Consider the following 21,051-nt stretch of genomic DNA (forward strand, 5'->3'; position numbering starts at 1 on the left):
GCATTTTTCATAAGACCTTCAGAGTTGTTTTGGATCATTGCATTGTTGAAAATAACCAAGTCATTCAGAGCAGATTGCTGTTGTTTTGTATACAATACATTTCACTTTTCATTCAGCTCATGTTGGACTTTCCAGGTTTTTCTAATAGCATCCTCTCATCGTATTTTTATAGTAAACTACATTTATATAGGACTTTTTTTTAGGTTTTATATGTAAAATCACATTAAACATATTTCTGCATTTGTCATATTGTGAAAGAAGAATCAGAGGACAAGGGAAAAACCTCAAAAAAGAAGGGGAAAAAAGACCAAAAGTAGAAACAGTATGATTCAGTACAATTCATAATCCACATTTCTTTTTTTCTGAATGTTGAGAACATTTTCTATCATGAGTTCTTTGATATTGTTTTGGATTGTTGCACTGCTGGGAAGAGTCAAGTCTATCACCATTGTTCATCACACAATGTTGCTTTTACTCTGTACAATATTCTCCTGGTTCTGCTCCTCTCAGTCAGCATCAGTTCATGCAAGTCCTTCCAGATTGCTCTGAACTCTGCCTGCTCATAATTTCTTATAACACAATAGTATTCCATTACGTTCATATACCACAACATGTTTAGCCATTGCCCAATTGATGGGCATTTCCTTTATCCCCACTTCTTTACCATCACAAGGAACGCTGCTACAAATATTTTTGTACATTTGGGTCCTTTTCCCTCTTCTCTGATCTCTTTGGGATACAGACCTGGCAGTGATGCCACTGCATCAAAGGGTATGAACAGTTCCATAGCCCTTTAAGCACAGTTCCAAATTGCTCTCCAAAATGGTTGGATCAGTTCGCAGCTCCAGCAACAATGCATTACTGCTCCAATTTTTCAACAGATTCACCTCAGAGTTGTTTTCATTTGTATCTCTCCAATCAATAATGATTTAGAACATTTTTTCATATGGCAATAGCTAGCTTTGATTTCTTCATCAGAAAATTTCCTGTTCATATCCTTTGACCATTTCTCAACTGGGGAATGACTTACATTCTTATAAATTTGTATATAGCACTTTAAAGAGAGATTTCATTATGATAAACCCATGAGGAAAATTATTTCAACAACAGTAAAAGATAATATTTATATAGTACCCTATACCTGACAAAGAATTTTCTTAACAGTAGCTCAGCAAATTATCATGTTTTGTCATCATCAATAAATCATCATCCATCAATTCTCCTCATCATCCTAAATCAATCCTCACCTTCATCAATCCTCATCATCATTCCATCAATCCATCCTCCTCCTCTTCCTCCTCCTTATCTTACATTATTAATTTTTTCACATTTACTATTGTTAACTGTTTCCCTCCATCCTATTCCTTCCCCATGATATTTATTATACTTTCAACTTTCTTTCACCCTATCCCTCCTCAAAAGTGCTTTGCTTGTGACTGCCCTCTCCCCCACTATACCCTCCCTTCTTTAACCCTTCCCTCCTACTTTCCTATAGTGTTAGATTACTCCAACCAATTGAGTGTATATGTTGTTCACTCCTTGAAGCAACTCTGGTGAGAGTAAGATCTTTGAGCCAATTCTGATGAGTGTAAGGCTCATTCACTGCCCCATTCCTCCCCCATCTCTACCCCCACTCCATGATTTGTTTCCTGCTTCTTTCATGTGAACTTTCACCCCTTCCTAACTCTCCCCTTCCCCATCCCCCAGTGCAATTATCTACCTCCTCAATTATAACCTAAAGATGTCACCGTGGAGCACCTAGGTAATACAATGGACAAAGAATCCAACCTGGACTCAAGAGGACTCGAGCCCAAATCTACCTTCAGACACAAGACACTTACCCACTGCTCAACCTCAGGCATTCCACCCAACCCTGACCACCCTACAAATAAAAAAAAGATGAAAAAAAATGCTTTACAGCTATAATACCTTCATAATCAATTCTGACCTGTGCCCTGGGTCTAAATGTATTTCTATCATCTGCCCTAATAATAAATTTTTTATGAGTTAGAAGAATCATCTTCCCATGTAGAAATGTAAACAGTTTAACCCTTTAACATTTCTTATGATTTTATTTTCCTGTTTAAGTTTTAATGATTCTCCAGTGTCTTGTATTTGAAAGTTAAATATTCTATCAGGTTCAGGTCTTTTCATCATGAATGCCTGAAAGTCCTCTTTTTCATTGAAACCCAATTTTTCCCCTGAAGGATTATACTTAGTTTTGCTGGATAGTTGATTCTTCGTTGTAATCCCAATTCCTTTGCCCTCCAGAATATCATAGTCCATGCCTTCTTATCCTTTAATGTAGAAGCTGCTAGATCTTGTGCTATCCTGACTCTAGCTCCACAGTACTTGAATTGTTTCTTTCTGGCTGCTTGAAATACTTTCTCCTTGGCATTGGATCTCTGGAGTTTAGCTATCATATGGCTGAAAGTTTTCATTTTGCGATCTTTTTCCAGAGGCAGTTGGTGGATTCTTTCAATTTATATTTTACCTTATGTTTCTAGAATATCAGGGCAATTTTCCTGACAATCACTTTAAAGATGATGTATAAGATCTTTTTTGATCAATTGTTTTCAGGTAGTCCATTAATTTTCACATTATCTCTCCTGGATCTATTTTCCAAGTCAGTTTTTTTTCAAGAAGATATTTCACATTGTCGCCTATTTTTTAAATTCATTTGGGTTTGCTTTATTGTGTCTTGGTTTTTTATAAAGTCACTGTCTTCCATTTGTTTAATCCTAATTCTTAGGCAAATATTTTCTTCAGAGAGCTTTTCCATTTGGCTTTTTAAGATGTTGATTTATTGTTTTCATGACTTTCCTGCATCACTCTCATTGTTTCCTCTACTTCTCTTTATCTTTTTGAGTCCTTCTATGGCCTGAAAACTATCCATATTTTTCTTGGAACCTTTGGGTATTAGGAGCCCTGACATTGTTATCCTCTTCTAAGAGTGCACTTCGATCTTCCTTGTCACTAAACAAACTTTCTACACTCCTCATCTTTTTCTGTCTGCTTATTTTGCCCACCTATTTCTTGACTTTTAGCTCCTTCTTAAAGTAGGGTATTGCTTCCAGGATGCACTGTCCCAAACTTCAGGGGTTTCAAGGTGGTAAGATTTAAGGTGGGGCAGGTTCTTAACTCATTGGGCATATGCTATGGTCTGCAAATAACCCCAAGCCTCTTTGCTATTCAACCAGGCATTTTTTTTTTTTTTGGCTGTGGTTGATATCTCCACTGAACCCGTACCCCTACCCAACCTGACCAGTGTCATTCAGGATTGCTTTCTGGTTCTCAGAAGGGTAGAAGAACTGAATTCTGCCTCAGTTCTAGCAGAGATCCCTTTAATTTCACCCTGGCCAAACTCTAAACCCTTTACACCAGCTTATGAACTTAGTTTCAGAGGATGCTAGTGGTATAACCATTTCAAAGGCTCCCAGTATAAATTTCTCTGGCACGGCCTGTCTGGGTCTGGATTAGTGGTGGAGTAACCCGGGTCTGGGTGGCCAACATGGGACTGGATCTGTGTCTGAAAAACTGTGGAGTTGGGTTCCACTCTCACCCAGGTACAACAGCCCCCTCGTACTGACCTTCTAAACTGTCTTTGGCTGGAAAAGGATCTCAGCTCATCATTTTGTGGGTTCTGCTGCTTCAGGAATTGTTTATTGCCGTGATTTGGATTTTTTTAGTGAGATTGTGTTGGGAGCTCTGAGAGGTTATTGCCTTTACTCCACCATTGTGGCTCCATCTACTTTCTTTAAATGAATTCAATACTAAGCATTTCAATTCAACAATCATCCATTAATCATGTGTTATATGGTGGAAGGTGGGGGAGAGAAAGTTGATGTCAACAGGGGGTTTATATTCTGGAAATGTACTATACATATGTAAATGATGACAATATTCTCAGGATAATTCTCCCAGTCCTAACACAAAATGAAAAATGAAGTTTTCAGAGTATGCCTGCTAGAATCTATATTTCCCTTGACTTTACAGGTAGGTTTGAGGAAATGAGGGAAATAAGGCCTTTTTTTTTTAAAGCTTTGAAACTGCCTTTCCTCATTTTGTCTTTGGTTGTTCTTGGCTCTTGATAATTCTGACTCTATCTATTCTGGGAAAAAACACTAAGATTAGTATAAATATGAAGTCCAAAATCCCCCAATCCTCCAAAAGTTCACAAGGTCCTTTACTGTTCAGAGAGTTGTGAATGAGGATTAAAAGATGAAGAAAACAGCTAAAGCTCTTCTATTTTCTCTCACACAATTCCTCTCAGGGACTTAATTGGAATAGTGCTCTTTTATGCTAATAGTTTCTACAATTATTTGTTATCAGGGTATTATCTGCTATTTATAGAGTATCTACAATCCATGGCCTCAAAGTCAACAACAAACTCCTTGTGGGGGTCACTCTATTTTATTCATCATTAACTTTGGCAATACTTACTTATAGGGTTGTTGTTAGGAAAGTATTTCATATATTTAAGAGCTATGTAACTGAGAATTATATTTTGTAGGGATACCTGAAGTGTTTTAATGGAGGGACACTTGAAGGTATGTTATAATGATATTAATGGTGATTATGATAATGAATATGTTGACAAAAAATAATTCCAAGTTTTAAAATTATTCTTATTTATAAACAACATTCAAGTTGTCTCAGTGACCAACAATATATCTACTCCATTATGATTTTTCTTTACAGGATATTGACATTTATGATGATTTCAGTTTTAAATAACTCATTTTTTAGAATTTTATTAATCAGATAATGATCCAAGACAATTTCAAAGGAATAACAAAGAAAAAATTCTATGTACCTCCAGAGAGAGAACTGGTAAACTCTAAGTACAAATTGAAATATATTTTTATTTATTTTTTTTTTTGCAAAAATGACCACTATGGAAATATTTTTATGATTTCACATGTACAGCCAATATCATATTTCTTGCCTTCACAAGGGTTGATAGGGGGGATCATTAAGAACTCATATTTTAAGAAATGAATTTAAAATATATGTAATTGAGGATATTTAACAAAATATATTAAAATTTAAAAAATAAAGATTATCATATATGACATATTTGTCACTTATTATATAATCTGACTATAGTATGACCTATGTATAAAACACAATATAAATTCCAGGTATCATTAATACCATTCTCATTATCATAATTCTCAAAAATAACTTACTGTTGATAATAGCTATGCCACATGAGGTTCAAAAGAATACATGAAATCATTTTCCATGTGATGATTCTATTTTGTTTGTTTTTATTTTTATTTATTCTTTAAATATCTGAAAATGCTCTTCACACTGCATACACCCTCTTTCAATGTCTTCCCTTCTCAATAGCTCTTACAATTGACCCTCATGTGGTGTCTAGTCCTCCAGTCTTCTTTTTTTTTTTTTTTTTGTGGGGCAATGGGGGTTAAGTGACTTGTCCAGGGTCACACAGCTAGTAAGTGTCAAGTGTCTGAGGCTGGATTTGAACTCAGGTACTCCTGAATCCAGGGCCAGTGCTTTATCCACTGTGCCACCTAGCCGACCCCTCCTCTATTCTTCATGATACCCTTTTGTGGACATGGCCTATCACAGTAATATCCATTTAAGATGAGGCGAACTGAATTTTATATTCTGATACAGATATAAATAGAAAAATATAGAATTGAGTAGCATGACCACATGCATTAAACTCACATTATATCTCATTTGACATTGCCTAAGAACATTTACTTATTTTGCAGATGAAATGTCATATCGTTGAATCTAATTGAACTTCAATTATTTAAACTATTAAGTTTTTTTAATTAGGAAATATTGTTTAATTATGCCTTTCCAATCATGAAATTTTTAATTCAAGATTTTTATAGTCTAACTACTGAAATTTATATTTAACCAATGCAATTCTTTGTATTAAATTTGTGAAGTCAATCTAGTCTCCTGCAAACCTCATGTTCCATAGTTAGGCTTTGTCTTCATCTGCCAATTTAGTAAACTTGAGCAAAAAAAAAAAAATAAAGAATGTTAATTAGATATGATGCATATTGGAAGAAGCTATTTTGGCTACTATTGGTCATTCTAGATGGCCATAAGAATCTTATTTTTAATAGTTTCTCCATCTCTTTCTCCCACTGCTGACACCCAATGAACAGAAGTTTAAAGCTAACTTGACTAGATTTTATATATTCAACTCTCTTTCCTTATTTCAAAGAAATAGTATTTGTCATTCTGCACACCTATGGACAACATCAACATTAAAATCAGTCAGAGATTTCTTAATTGTTATACTCTTGGCAGAGATAGAGCTCTAATAGAAGTCCCAATATTTGAAACTCAACTTTAGTTCAAAATCATGCAGCGCCTTGATGCCAAGTTTGTGAATTTTCTTTTTGGAAATTCCCCATCCATTTTTTTCTTCCCCATTAGAATTTGTAATTTATACTGTGAAAAATTAATGGGATTTGGCAGATTCCCAGGGACCCCAAGTGAAGAAATATTTGGAATTGATTGAATTAGGTAAGACTGAGAGACTGATTGAGAACCTACTTAAGATTGATAAAATCAAGACCATGCCTGGCCATCCTGAGTGGAGTGCTGCTTTTGGAGGCTGTGGACTCAACAGGAGACCACACTCAAACAATCAGCTTGAAGGACAGCCCCTTCTGGGGAGGGAGACAGGACGTAGGAAGGGAGGTTGGCTCCCTAGCTCTGGTGGTAGACAGAAAAAGAGAGAGGAAAGTATTTCTTGTGTTACAGAACTACATGTGTTGTCTTTACTCTTTAATAAATCCTTAAAAGCCTAAACTCTTGGGACAGCTAGGTGGTGCAGTGGGTAGAGCACTGGACCTGGAGTCAGGAGGACCTAAATTCAAATCTGGCCTCAGACACTTGACACCTATTAGCTGTGTAACCCTGGGCAAGTCACTTAACCTCAATTGCCTCACAAAAAAAAAAAAAAAAAGCCTAAACTCTTGCTGAATTTATCAGTAAATCTTAGGTAGTTTCCCCAAAAAAGTGGGGAGGGGGACAGGTAAGGACCCACATTAGATTTTAAACATCACAATACTGTATGTCAATATCACTTATATTACTCTCTCCATTGATCTTCATATAAATAATCTAACTCATGATGACTCCTTCATGTTCCTGAACTTCCTCACATATAGTTTATATTCTTAATATGCCATATAGTTTCAATACCCTTTTACATGTATTTTTTAAAATTTAAAATAATATATATATACTTTTCGATAGCTTTGTTCTATTCCCTATAGCCATAAAACTTATCAAGGAGTAGGCATATAGGGATAGGGATTGGAGTCATTAACTTCTAAGAGGTTAAGAATTATCAACTAGAATTTATAATATAAAGGAATATCAGAGAATGGAGATGCCTATTAACAAGATTGCCCACAACTAAAAAATAATTATATGGGGTAGAATTAAAAATTTTATATATCATTGGAAGACAATATTGCCTTGTCATGTAACTGGGTTGTAAAATGGAAGATGGATAGGCCATGTATTCTAGCAGCTATTTGAGAAGATAGGATAAAGAATAGAATCTCATCATCCTCATAATAGTTCATACACACACGTGCATTTGTGTGTATATATACATATGCATATGCATATACATATACATACACAGACATATAGGTATAGCTTAGCACTTAGCAGAGTTGCTAGTATATGCAAGGTAAGTACTTTATAAATATCATCTCCTTGGATCTCATAACAACCTGGAGTGGTAGGGCTATTGTTATTCCCATTTATTATTATTCTCTCATGGGGAAATTGAGGAAAATAAAAGTTAAGTTACTTGCCTAAGTTTTGAACCCAGGTCCTCCTGACTTTAGTCCCAAATTTCTTCCCATTGTGACACTTAACTGGTGAATGTCTTCAGAATATTGAGTGAAAGTTCCTTGAAAATTATTTAAGAAGAAAAAAACAAAAATTAATATGATGAACCCAGTTGTACATTGTCTGAAAGGAATTCCAAATAGATAAAGACACCTGGTTCATTTGGTATTAATAAGGATTTTATGTTTTTTATTTCTCCTATAAATTAGGCTGTGGTAGAATACTTCAATTAAACATGTGTTATTTGTTTTGTTTTTGTTTTTTTCATTATTTATGCCTTGTGTGAATAAGGTCTACATGGAATGAAGCTCAGATTGACAATATATTCCTTCCCCCAACTTGAACTCAATTACAGCCTCAGGAATCTTGTGCTCAGTTGAAGGTCCTCATTAAATTAGTTGCTACTAAACTGTGGGCTATGGACCTCTAGACCCTTCATGGTTATTGTGTATTTCCATATTGGTGAGACTTCTTCATAACTACCCAGACCCAGATTCAGCATATCATAATTTCATTTGCTACCTTCCACCACCTCCTGAAAGTAATTCCATAGATAGCTCAGGGAACAAGTAGTAGTCAAATTATCACTACCTTTCTCAGTAAAGACATGTCAAACATTTACCAAATGGCTCCATTTAGCATCTCTGTGACTTCTTGCAGGGTGGGGGGAAACAACACAAAACAAAATGACAGCAAAACAAAACAAACAAACAAAAAACACTCCTCTGAGTGTGCCACACTCCTACTCAATTATCTTTTCTGATTACAATGTAAGTTACTTAAGAACAGATTCCTTCCTTCCTTTTTCCTTTCCCTCTTCCTATCTCCCTCTCTCCCTGCCCACCTCATCTTTTCAGTGTTAAACAAAGTGTCTTGCACATATTAATCATTTTTTGCAGAATTTTTCATACATTTTTATCATTAATAGTATAAAACTAAGAATACAAAAATAATTAATCAAAAATATAGCTGAGGTACTCATTCTCAAAATAGTGTTCAAAGCCAGGAAGATACAAAACAAGACAAAATAATGGTCCAGTTTTCAGGGAACTCATATTTTAATGAGAAAGCCAGTATCCAAATAAACCTCTACTTTCAGACATATAAATGTCTTGTATATTTATAAGTTTTCATTTCAAGAATTTTGTATATTTATTAGCCTTGTGTATTGCTATTTTTCAAATGTAAACATATGCTGTTGTGATTAATAAGATACAAATTAATTTTAACATGTTATTGAATTCATAGTAACTTTCTCTCATAACTTATTTTCTCAAATTTTTGAGACTATGTTTGCTCATCTCACCCAGGCAGGAATTGCAGTGGAAAGTGCTCTTGGAAGTGGTCTTGGATTATATTAGTAATCAGTCTGGGAGTTTTCACTTTCTGTTTCTGAAATGGCTAGTTTTATCCCTCAGATAGCTGGATGCTTTACCCCATTATCATATTGGTGCTGTACTTAGTGTGGAAACCTGACTCATCCTCCTAAAGATCTGAATTCCTGAGCCCAATTAACCCAACAGCCTCTACTTCCCCAATAGTAGGGGTTACAGGCAAGAATGGAACTAGTCATTCATGCAAAACACTCATAGTTAATCCACTTGGATGGGGTTTGGGGTAGAGGTGAGCAGATTTTTTTTCCATTAAAAAAAATCTTATTGAAAGAGTTTGAAAACCACTGTTTTAAAATTATTATTTCTATTCTATGACTAATAAAAGGTGTGACTTAGAATCCTAACAACAAAACTTAATGAATTCTTCCACTGAAGTCTTACTAAGATGACTCATCACAGCTTGTAGGGGATATTGTAGTTTTGTAGACAATAGCAGTAGAAGGTTAACTCTAGCAGAATATACCAAGAAAGATGTGGTTTATTTATACATTCCATGATAGCTCTTGTCTAGGGATCACCCTACCGAATTTTTGAAATCCTCTACACCAGAAGACAACTCTGAAGAATTATTCACTGCAGCAACTAATGTAAGAATATACTAAGGCCTTGTTCAGGAGGGAAAGAGATAGATATTGACATTTGACCTTGTGAGAGTGATGGAAGTACCCAGATGTATGAAATCTCAGGGCATTTCTGTAGTTTCATAATGTGTGTTATGTGATGCTTAAAATCTAACTGTGGGTCCTGACCTGCCCTCCCCCCAGGTTTTTTGGGGAAACTGGCTAAGATTACTGATAAATTCAGCAAGAGTTTAGGCTTTGAAGGATTTATTAAAGAGTAAAGAGAACACATAGGATCCCATAATGCCAGAAAATTCTATCTACTTTCCTCTCTTTTTCTCTGTCTGCCTTTTCTCTGTCTCCCACCAAGACAAAGTCCTGAATGAAAAGAGGGACCCTCCTTCCCTAGCAGCCCATATGAAGTTCTGCCACCAAGCTGATGTCCCAAATGAAAAGAGAGATTCCCAGCCTTTTCTCCCCAGAAGCTCTCTGTGAAACAGGAAGCAGGGCTGTCCACACACACAGCTCCAAGTTAATTGCCTGGTAGCTTTGATTGACATGATTACAGGCATTTCTATAGACATAACTTCCAGATGCCAAGTCACATGCTTTCTCCTCAGGGCAGAGCTCTGATTCTCACAGCTATATCCCCAAAGCTGGGAACTTTAGTCACTGTGTTTCAATGTCCTTTGGATTTAGTAGAACACTTGGCCTCTCCAATACTTATTCCTCTTTCTTCCCCCATAAAGATTTATCTTATTTTTCTTGCACATTTCTTTGATTTTGCTTCACCATTATTCTTTGTTTGCAATGTATTGCTGACTGTTTAGATCTAATATGTCTCCTCCACTGATATTTTTGTCTTTTCATCCCCATTCTTCTACCATAATCAATGGCAAGAACATTAAATGTTTATTTTGAATTTCTGCTCTGTGCTTAGTTTTGGGGATGAACAAATGAGACATAACAATTAATATCAATACAATAATTTATTGTGTTACTCCTAAGGTCCAGAACTGGATGAGTTGCCTTCATTTTCATTTTATTTGAAACTGTAGCATTCCATGTTGTATAGTCATACGACAACGTGAGCAGAATATTAATCTTAAACAAACGATCCTTTGTTTCAGGGAGAATTTGAGGGTCATTTTTGGAATTTTACAATTTCCTAAAGAAAGTTAAGCCAGTTCTCCTCAGCTTATTTAATTTTGGGCCCAATTCATATTTTGCACATTATAAAGTCTTCATGTTCTTTCCTCCCACCCACATTCTTTACTTCATGGCCAGAAATGCTAAACTATTCTGAGTGGTTATGTGATTTAATTGATATAGGGATGTCACAATGAAGAAACTCCATATAACAATTCAGGTCTGCAACCTAGAATGTGTTGAAAATTAAATATAGATTTTATCTGCCTGTCTCCTACAAAAATATAACAATAAACAGATCAGAGAAATTAATTTTATAATATCTCCTACAAACAAACAGATCATAGAACATGTCTCCTACAGGGCAAAACCAGATCAGAGAACATAATGTCTAATGCAGGATAAGCCAGATCAGAGGCAGACAGGAAAACATAATACCAATTTATCTTGTCCCAAGAAGAATTAAACATGATCTTGCTGGAGACTCCTATAAAGGGAGCTCAAAGACTCCCTTTTTCTAAAGGTTTTTAAGGTTTCTTTGCTCACAGGTTGCAGAATTACTTCATTAGCATGATACAAATCAACCCAAAGCAAATCCTACAAATGTAAATCAGTTAAACAAAACAAATAAGTTTAACAGCTCAACTTAAAGCTGTGGTTAGATTATGTGGAAACAGAAACATATTATCAAAGAAAAGGAGGTCTAGATACTTGATCAGAAGAAAAATCAGAACTATTTACTTTCTTGGGAAAGAACATAATGAATACAAATTTCAAAAGGGCATTTAAGTCTGTTTATTCTGCTGGGGAAAATAAATAGGGACTGTCTGGCTTTGGTTTGAAGTCTTTCAGCAAAAGGCATTTTGCTCCTATTAATCTAGGATCTCAAAAAATCCATTTGGATAATAAAGCAGCACCATCAAATCTAGGTGATCTTTACTTTCACATTTTTTTGCCTTTTTGTTTTCTTTTGTTTTGTTTTTGTTTTTGTTTTTGTGAGGCAATGATGTTTAAGTGACTTGCCCAGGGTCATACAGCTAGTAAGTGGCAAGTGTCTGAGGCCAAATTTGAACTGAGGTCCTCCTGAATCCAGGGCCAGTGTTTTATCCACTGTGCCACATAGCTGCCCCCCCATCTATACATTCATATTATGAAATCTTAGATAGTCATCTGATGGCATTAGGAGGTTAACTGGCATGAATTGCATGACTTAGAGGCAGGATTTGAATATGTGTGTTCCTGGATCTGCAGCAACCTCTCCACCATGCCACACTAGAAGGTATATACATTCATACAATTGTTTAACAATATTTATCTTTATATTGAACTTGATATTGAACCACCTAACAATAACAAAATCCTCAATGTCTCAATCTTCCTCAACTGGAGAACAACATGTTACTCACTGAAAATTATTTTCTTAGCTTCCTCAAACATATCATCATAAACAGCTGTTAAAGTCAGTGGGTCCACTCATTACAGGGCATTGTGAGTTTCAATAGCATGAAATAGAAATCAACCCAGAAGCAAAAAGTAGTTTGACAATTTCAATTATAACAAGTCTTTTTTTTTCTATTGTTTTCATTCACATTGGTAGTGTCAAATATTAAAATATACTTTTGTATCTGCCTGCCTCCTACAAACAGATCAGAGAAATGTTTAATTTCTCCTACAAATTAATAAACAGATCAGATAAATTATAAAATTATATTTCCTATTAACTAGAAAGAGAACATAATATATCTGCCTTTCTCCTACAATGAGTCAGATCAGAGAAATAATGTTTAATTTCTCCTATAAATCAGAGATAGATAGGAAAAAAATGTCAATTTAATATTTTATTGTCCCGAGAGGAAAGATAACTGATATGGGGAAGAAACCGATAGAAGACAGCACATGGGTCCTTAGGATTCCTCTGTAAAGAATTACACTCTCGCACAAGACCTAATTAGGAATAAAAGAACAGGTTTATTGGGGTACAAGAGAAACCAGCCAGGAGGAAGGTTTTGCCAGAAAAAAAAAAAAACACTTTCCTCCCCAGCTAACTTGTGGGGTGCCATTTTATAGCATTTAGACGGGGTGGGTAAGAGTCTCTTATTGGGTGAGGGGCTGATGGTCTTCCCGCATTGCACTGGGGTAGGAGGAATCCCTTGTGAGTGATCTGGTGGTAGGTGTCAACTTTGTCCTGATGGGTCTAAGCAGTCTGCTGATGGGCGGTTCCAGGTGGTCTTCTCCTGGATTATTTCATCCAGGTGCTTAGGATGACTGGAATGTAGGGTGATAGTCCTGGAGCATGCTCAGTTTGATCTGTGCCGCTTATCTCCGTTAGGTGTGAGTGTGTGTGTGTGTGTGTGTGTGTGTGTGTGTGTGTGTGTCCTTGATTGAGTTCAAGGAGAGGCCTACTTGATTTCAAGGGAAAACCCCTGAGGTTTCAAGGAAAAAGTTCCTTGAATCCCCTAGAGAATTTTTGGGGTAACCGGGGCCCATAATCCTCCCATGACATAACAAAACACATGATCATGTGGAGACTTCCCTCCTAAGAGAGAAGCTCAGAGGACAACCCATTTCTGAGGGTATATATGGTTTGGGTCCACTCATTACAGGGCATTGTGAGTTTCAATAGCATGAAATAGAAATCAACCCAGAAGCAAAAAGTAGTTTGACAATTTCAATTATAACAAGTATGGAGGGAGTACAGAAGTATCATGATAGGACTACAGGATTCCAAAAAAGGGTTTGTCAAGGATGAGGACACCCAGATGTTACCATAAGATAGGGACTTACTATGCTGAGGGAAAAAATAAGTCACTAGGTAAGGTCTTTTATCTGCTAGCTATCTGGGTTCAGTTTGGAGTTCATTTGAAGGAAGTTTTGTTCCTATTAATCCTATTAATCCAGGGTTTCATAAAACTCCTTTTAGATAGCAAGGCACCTCCATCAAATCCAGGTGATCCATATATTCATATTAACAGTAGGCAATCTCTCAAAAAGGCCACTTACTTTATGTTTTATAAATAAGCTTAAGAGGTTAAGTTTTTTTAAGTCTTTCGGTTGGGAACCCCCACTGGTGTGTTTCCCATTAAAATATCAATCCTCCAGATTTCAATTGGCAAATAAATAACTTTTGCGGGGTGGGGGGCAGAATATTTAGTGAGACAATATATGCAAAGCAATAGTAAAAACAAAACAAAACAAAACAAAAAACCTTCTTCCAAATCAGAAGCATATTGTCCTCTTATGATATAAGGTCACTAGGGAGAGAAGACTTGGATTTTTAAAGGTATCAATGTATTTGTGACCAAGTTGTTTCTGGAAATTCCTGTTACTAAAATATGTTTTTTCTTCATTTTTGAAGTTCTTAGGTGTAGTTCTTTGCTGGACTCTGAAGTGTACTTGCAGAGTTTTAAAGTTTCCTTTCCTTATTAGATTTGATTCATCTCTATCTTCTATTAACCACTGCTATTTCATAAATGCAGCTGCCAACTTCAGTAGATTTGTCACTTACAAATTTAAAATAGTTTCCTGACCCATTCCTTCTCTTATAGAGGGTGAATTTTCTTGGGATATCTAATGATCTACTGTTTCTACTGTTTTTCCTTGGCAATTATTTATCTACTTCCAACTCTATGTACCTCTCCCTACCACTACTGTATTTTCAATAGCATGGTCAATATGGAGGGAAAAAGAGTCTTCTGAAAAGCAATATTAAATCAGAGGTGGTAAATTTGGACTCCTTACACATTCACCTGAATGATGCTAAATAGATTCATGGAGCATGACTGATTTTAGAAAAGGTAATCACAAGATATTTCCTTGTGCAATCATCTGATATCATCTGATATATGACTTAAAGCCACTTTTGCTTTCTCAAATTGATTAAGGATTTATTCATATTATATGATGTTTGGTTGATTAATTCAGATAAGATGTTAAATCCTTCTGTTATTAATTGAGGAGTTAACGAATCCTTTTTCTCACTTAGACAGCTAGGAAGCATAGGGGATAGAGCACTTGTCATGGATTAGAAAGATAAATTCAAATTTGGCTTTACGCACTTAGCAGCTATGTGACCCTGGACAATTCATTTAACCTCAGTTTTCTCATCTGGAAAATGTGGATAATAATAACATCTTACTTTCAAGGTTGCTGTTATACTCAAATGAGATAATAATTGTAAGTTCCTTAGCAGACTATCTTGCACACATACTGGGCCCAATTTAAAAGCTTTTGAAGTTAAAATATGACTGTGTACATGGACATAGATCATCTAATCAAAAGATTCTAAGTAAAGAACTTGTAAAAATCTCAAAGGCTTACTAGTTCAATTGCCTTATTTTGTGGTTAAGGAAACTATGGTGAAGGGCTGATAATTTATTTGCCCAGGATTATATCACCAGAAGTAGCCTTTGAGCCCAAATTCTCTGATTCTAAGTTCAGTACTATTTCTACTATATCAAAATATAAATATGGATAATAATATAAATTGATAGATATATAGATATAGATGAAAGCTGAAAATAATTATATATAAATAGTTATAGATGATATTAATTAATGGTGTCAATCACCAATCGATATTTGGGCCACTAAACAATACATAAAGATACATATTGACATTTTTAAAATCACAAGTTTAAATACAGAAATAAATTTTGATCTGATTTGGTCTGAACTCAGGAGTTTTGTGGGTCTTTTATTTGACACCTTTGACATAAATGATGTAGATGTTATATATGGTATAGATAGGTAGATATTAGATCACAATAAAGAGATGTAGAGATAGTGATAGATATGAAGAGATGGAGATGGACAAATATTCTTCATAATTTCAAGGAGATGCATTTTCTTGAATAAGAACTTTCTCTAATGATGATTGCAATCTTCCTTTGTCTTGATAATATTGTAAAGTGGTGATAATCACAACATTCATCATCATTTTTCCAGACTCATAATGAAGCCCTATGAATTTAACCATATTGGCTCTTGAGTAACATACACACTTTCTACTTTGTTAGTCCTTTCAAGTATTTTGGATGTATTTGCAATGATTTTAATGAAAGAAAGTCACCTTCAGTCAGTGAAGTCATATTGAAGTCAGCCTTTATTATTATTTATACTGAAATAGTATAACATATTTCTTATAAACACATATTGCGACATGATTTACATAAATATTATTTCATTAGCCATAAAGATAATAATGTAAGTGTAGAACCATAAAGATATACAATGATTTACAGCTTTCCTAATAATTCTGCATGCATTATCTCATTTTATTTCATCTGTAAAGCTAGGAAATTATTGTCCTTATCTCTAATTCTAGACCTCACAAAGACTGGATCCTAGCTTTAAAGTAATTATATCTTCACGTTTGTATGAGACATTCATTTATTAACTCACTCATCTACTCAGTCATTTTCTAAAATATAATTATTGATAATTTACTCTCTGCAAAGTGCCCTATGAATATGGTTCCCTCTTTACATACCCTCAAAGACTTTGTGGTCTATGAGGGGAGATGGAAAGTCACAACAATTATGATGAAAAACTTGCATTTTAGAGGCCTCCTGAAAGTCAGAGAGAGAAAAAAGGAAGGGACATTTGCTCCTGATGTCATGAAGAATGGCTTCAAGGAGAAGGTATTATTTAAGGTGTACCTTTGGTAAGACTTTTTAATATTCAGTTTCTTTTCACAAACCTTAATAAAATCACAAACATTTTTTTAAATCCTGTCAGAATATTAAGAAGATGGTCAGGGGGCAAATACAGGTGACAAGATGACATAATCAATAGAGTCCTAGAAAGGAAATAAGTGAATGCTGGTTTCAAATCCTGCCTTAGATACCTACTTTATATGTGACCCTTGGGAATTCATTCAACTCTTTGGCCTTTAACATAAATTCAAGGAGTTGGATATAAGTATATCTAACATCCCACCCAACTTTAGTCTATAATCTGTAGAAGATTTTTGTTTCAGCCTGCCTTGGAAGTAAAGGGTTATGTTAAATTCATTTTTCCTTCTTGATTTCACAAAACTTCCAGCATCAAAACAATACTTCACTGATATTCTTGGATTTTAATCCTCACCTTTCCATCACAATCAACTGGAAGAACATTAAATGTTTGTTTTGAACTTGTCTGTGCTTAGCTTTGGGGATAACAATTCAGATCAACTCAAAAATTTGTGTTCCTCCTAGGGTCCAGAACTAGACAAGTTTCTTAGGTATAAAGAAAAAAGAAAAACATTACATACCCTCAAAGAACATATAGTTCTATTGAAGCATGAAAAATCTGGAAGCAACGTTAAGATGATATAGTTTCTATATCTGTCTTTTAGAAGCAAGCATTAAAATTTTCTCTCCCACTACACAAATAACAAAACAAACTAATGTAGACTTGGATTGCATTAAAGAAAACGTTTCTCAGATTAAATAGTTGATTGTCCTTTTGAATTCTTATCTAATTAAGGCTTCATTTGAAGTATTGTTTTCAATTCATGGTAACAGATTCTGGGAATGACAGTGGGAAGATAGGAAATGCCTATGGGAGGGTTCTTTGAAAATAAAAAGCAAAACTAAGTTAAAAAAAAAGCCCTTGAGTCCTTGCACTTTTGTTGTTTGTCCTTCATTCTCATTGGCATCTGGGTGATGTCATGACTCCCAGTGAATTGGATTTAAGTGAGGGAGGACTGTGCAACATAACCAACCTCATTCTCTCCTGCAGAGCCACAGAGTCCAGTGGTAAGATATATAGATCAGGATGCCTGGCTATGGCCCTGGATGTTTAAGACTATTGGGGTTAAGTAACTTGTTCAGGGTCACAGAGATAGTGTCTTAGGGGAAATGTGAACTCAGCTCCTCCCAGGTTCAGGGCCAATACTCTATCCACCACATAACCTAGCTGTCCACATGCCATATAAGAATTGTTTCATTGTACTATTAATATTTAGTTTGAAGAAGAAAAAACTCAGGGGATTCATGATAGCTTTCTTCAAGTATATGAAGGAGATTCACATGGAAAAGATATAATATATATTCTGCTTGACCCTAGAAGCCCAAACCTTGAGTAATGTTTGGAAGCCACCTAAGAAACAAATATTGACTTGATGTCATGGAAACATTTCAAAACAAACCGATAGTAGAAAAAAACCAAACACCAGCCATAGGAACAGCAACAATAACAACAACAGCAGAACAGCAGCAATCTTGCTAATAATTAGAACTACCCAAAATCATGTTTAGATGCTTTGGCAATTACTGGAATCTCCACTGATGCAGGTTATCAAACAAAATCTTGAGATGAATCCTTTATTCATTTGGCCCCTGTATTGTAGTTGGGAGTATTCTTCAGGTTTTGATTGGATGAGATAGTCTCTGCTTTTCTTGCTGATTAAAATAATCTGTGTTTCTATGAAATGATAACGACTTTTTTCCTATGACTTTTTTTTTACAATGTAATTCAAATGATCCAAAGTTAATGAGGAATCAGTACTCACTTGCAAGGGATAGGGATGAATGTCAGAGACAGAAGGAAGGGGTACAACCAGGTTGTACCATATATTTCCTGGATTCCTCTCTTTGTTCTCACTTGTCTTAATATATCAGATTTATGTTGGAAGTGCATATACTATTCTCATTGTTCTTCACTTAACTTCCCCAATAATTACAGTGGACAAACATAGAAGCTTGTGGGTGGTGGCTCATTGTTCTCTGGAGCTAAGGACTAGATGAAACAATTAATTTCCTTCCAGAACAACTACATGCCCCCTCATATTCAGTGCTCCTTTACTCCAAATTATAATATAGCCAAGTCTAGCAAGTAAGCAATATATTTTTGCATTACAATGTTAATTTCAATATTAAAATGGGATAGGTTGAATGGAATCTTTATTTAGGTTGTAGTAGGAGATGATCATGATGGAAAAAGTAGAGCAGCCAGAAATTCATCTGACTATAGAGAACAGGAAGGCCTTCTAGCTTAAAAACCAAGTAGGGGAAGTTTTACAGCTAAGAGGAAAAGAAATACTAATCTGTGATGAGGAATCTCACTCAAACAGGTACAGTTCTAATACAGCCCATAGTGCTAGTAGCAACTCTGCAGGTCATCATACTCATCATTTCTCTAGATGAAGAAACTAGGGGATAGTCAAGTCATTCTGTATGTTTCTCTTTCTCAAAATGGAAAATATTTCCCTTTTCTTCCCAAACTCTACAAAACCATTTCTTCCTCTCAGATTCTTCCCAGAATTCCCCATGAACAAAAAACAATATCGCGTGTACACACACACACACACACACACACACACTTCAGCAATTTTCCTGAACATTCATTGCCATGAAGTCTATGATTGTATCTATAAAGGTTGGTTACACTGAAGTCCAATTGATTTCTCTAAAGATCATACTCTTTGAATTTGACCTTATGTATGAAGAAAATCATTAGCTCTCCTGGCTTTTTTGACTTACATCTCCTGAACTTTCATCCCATTTATTCTCCTTTCAACATATGTATTACATTTATATTTATTGATTCTACTCTGCTTCTTACTGGCAGGGCAATCAACTTTGATAGTTATAATCATGGACAGCCTAGATAAGATTTGTGACATGAGAATTTCTCTTCAGCTCTCTATGTTGCTCTCAACTCTTCATTGGATATTTAGTATCTGTGTTACCCCAAGAGGATTACTTAATATTTCAGGGCCTCGATTTCCTCAAATGAAAAATAAGGCTTTGGCCTCAATGACTTATTGTGAATATAAAATATGAGTAGGTGCATAAGCAGACACTGTAATTCAAAAAGTATCATACAAATTTAACCTAATTATATATATGGTGGTGATAAAGAGATCAATATATGTCTCTGGACCTGAAAGTACAGACATGTACTAAGGCAAATGGCAATCATTGTCCTTTGCTTCATGATCACTGTGTTACTGGGGAAAAAATGAAAGTAGAAGGCTTGATCTTGAGCCTGGATTCTGACTTCATTGACCTTGGATAAGTCAATGACTTCTCATTTTCTTGGCATTTTTATCACTAAAATGAGAGAGTTTTTCTAAGTGATCTCTAATATCTTTTTCTAGCTTGAGATCTATGATCCTTGCAACTAACAGAGCTAGGCAGCCACAGACAAAGCATGTGACCAATTTGTTTTGCTTAATAGAGCAGCTAGCTCTCCCTAAAGGTAAACAAAACCCTGAATCTTCTTGTACACTGTAAGCACTCTTTACCACTTTAAAATATAGATGAAATTTTGAAATATTATGGAAGATAGCCTGTTAATTAAGAGTGCATTAAAATAAGAAATAAAAAGTTAACCAACTTGACAGGTTAACATTTTCAAACACAGGAGAGTTGTATGAATGATGGCAGCAAAGCCAGCATGCCAATTTCTTGTGTGATTAATCCCAGATTATTTCATTTTTAGGACCATTTTTCATTAGATGCTTTAAATGAGACCCCCACAAACAAACTCTAAATTTTATATGACAAACATGAGTTTCAATTTCAAGTATTCTGCATGTTCTAATACTGAGCCATGAGTCTATCAGACCATGCTCAGCATACTAAACAATGACCAAGGACACAGGCAGAATGTAATGTCCAAAACTCAGGCAATGTGGTCATACTTTGTGTTTTAGTTTTGTTATTAATACAACCTATCAATACAAGGACTCATTTTTAACACCAATCTTTCAACAATGGTGGACTGTGTCTTCTATAAAAAAGAATGTCAAATTCTATAAAGAATTAAAATTTTCAATATCCTGATAGGTCAATGAAATAATCTCAATATGTATAATCAGGATTCAATATCTTCCCAAGGAGCTTTATTATAAGGAGAATCATATTCACCTTTTTCTCCCCCTCATATAAGGTAGTCCATTCCCCATCTCCATGCCTTTATATTTGTCCCTAATGTCATGAGAGAATTATCTGTACCTCACAGAATACTGCATTCCCTTCAAAATTCAGCTCAAATAAGAACTTTGACATGAAGTATTACATGCTACTAATGTATTCCCTTTCCTAATTCCTTTGTATTTACTTTCCCTACTGTGTTCGTGTGTCCTGATATAG

The sequence above is a fragment of the Dromiciops gliroides genome, chromosome 2, assembly GCF_019393635.1.
Source record: "Dromiciops gliroides isolate mDroGli1 chromosome 2, mDroGli1.pri, whole genome shotgun sequence".
Classification (NCBI taxonomy): Eukaryota; Metazoa; Chordata; class Mammalia; order Microbiotheria; family Microbiotheriidae; genus Dromiciops; species Dromiciops gliroides.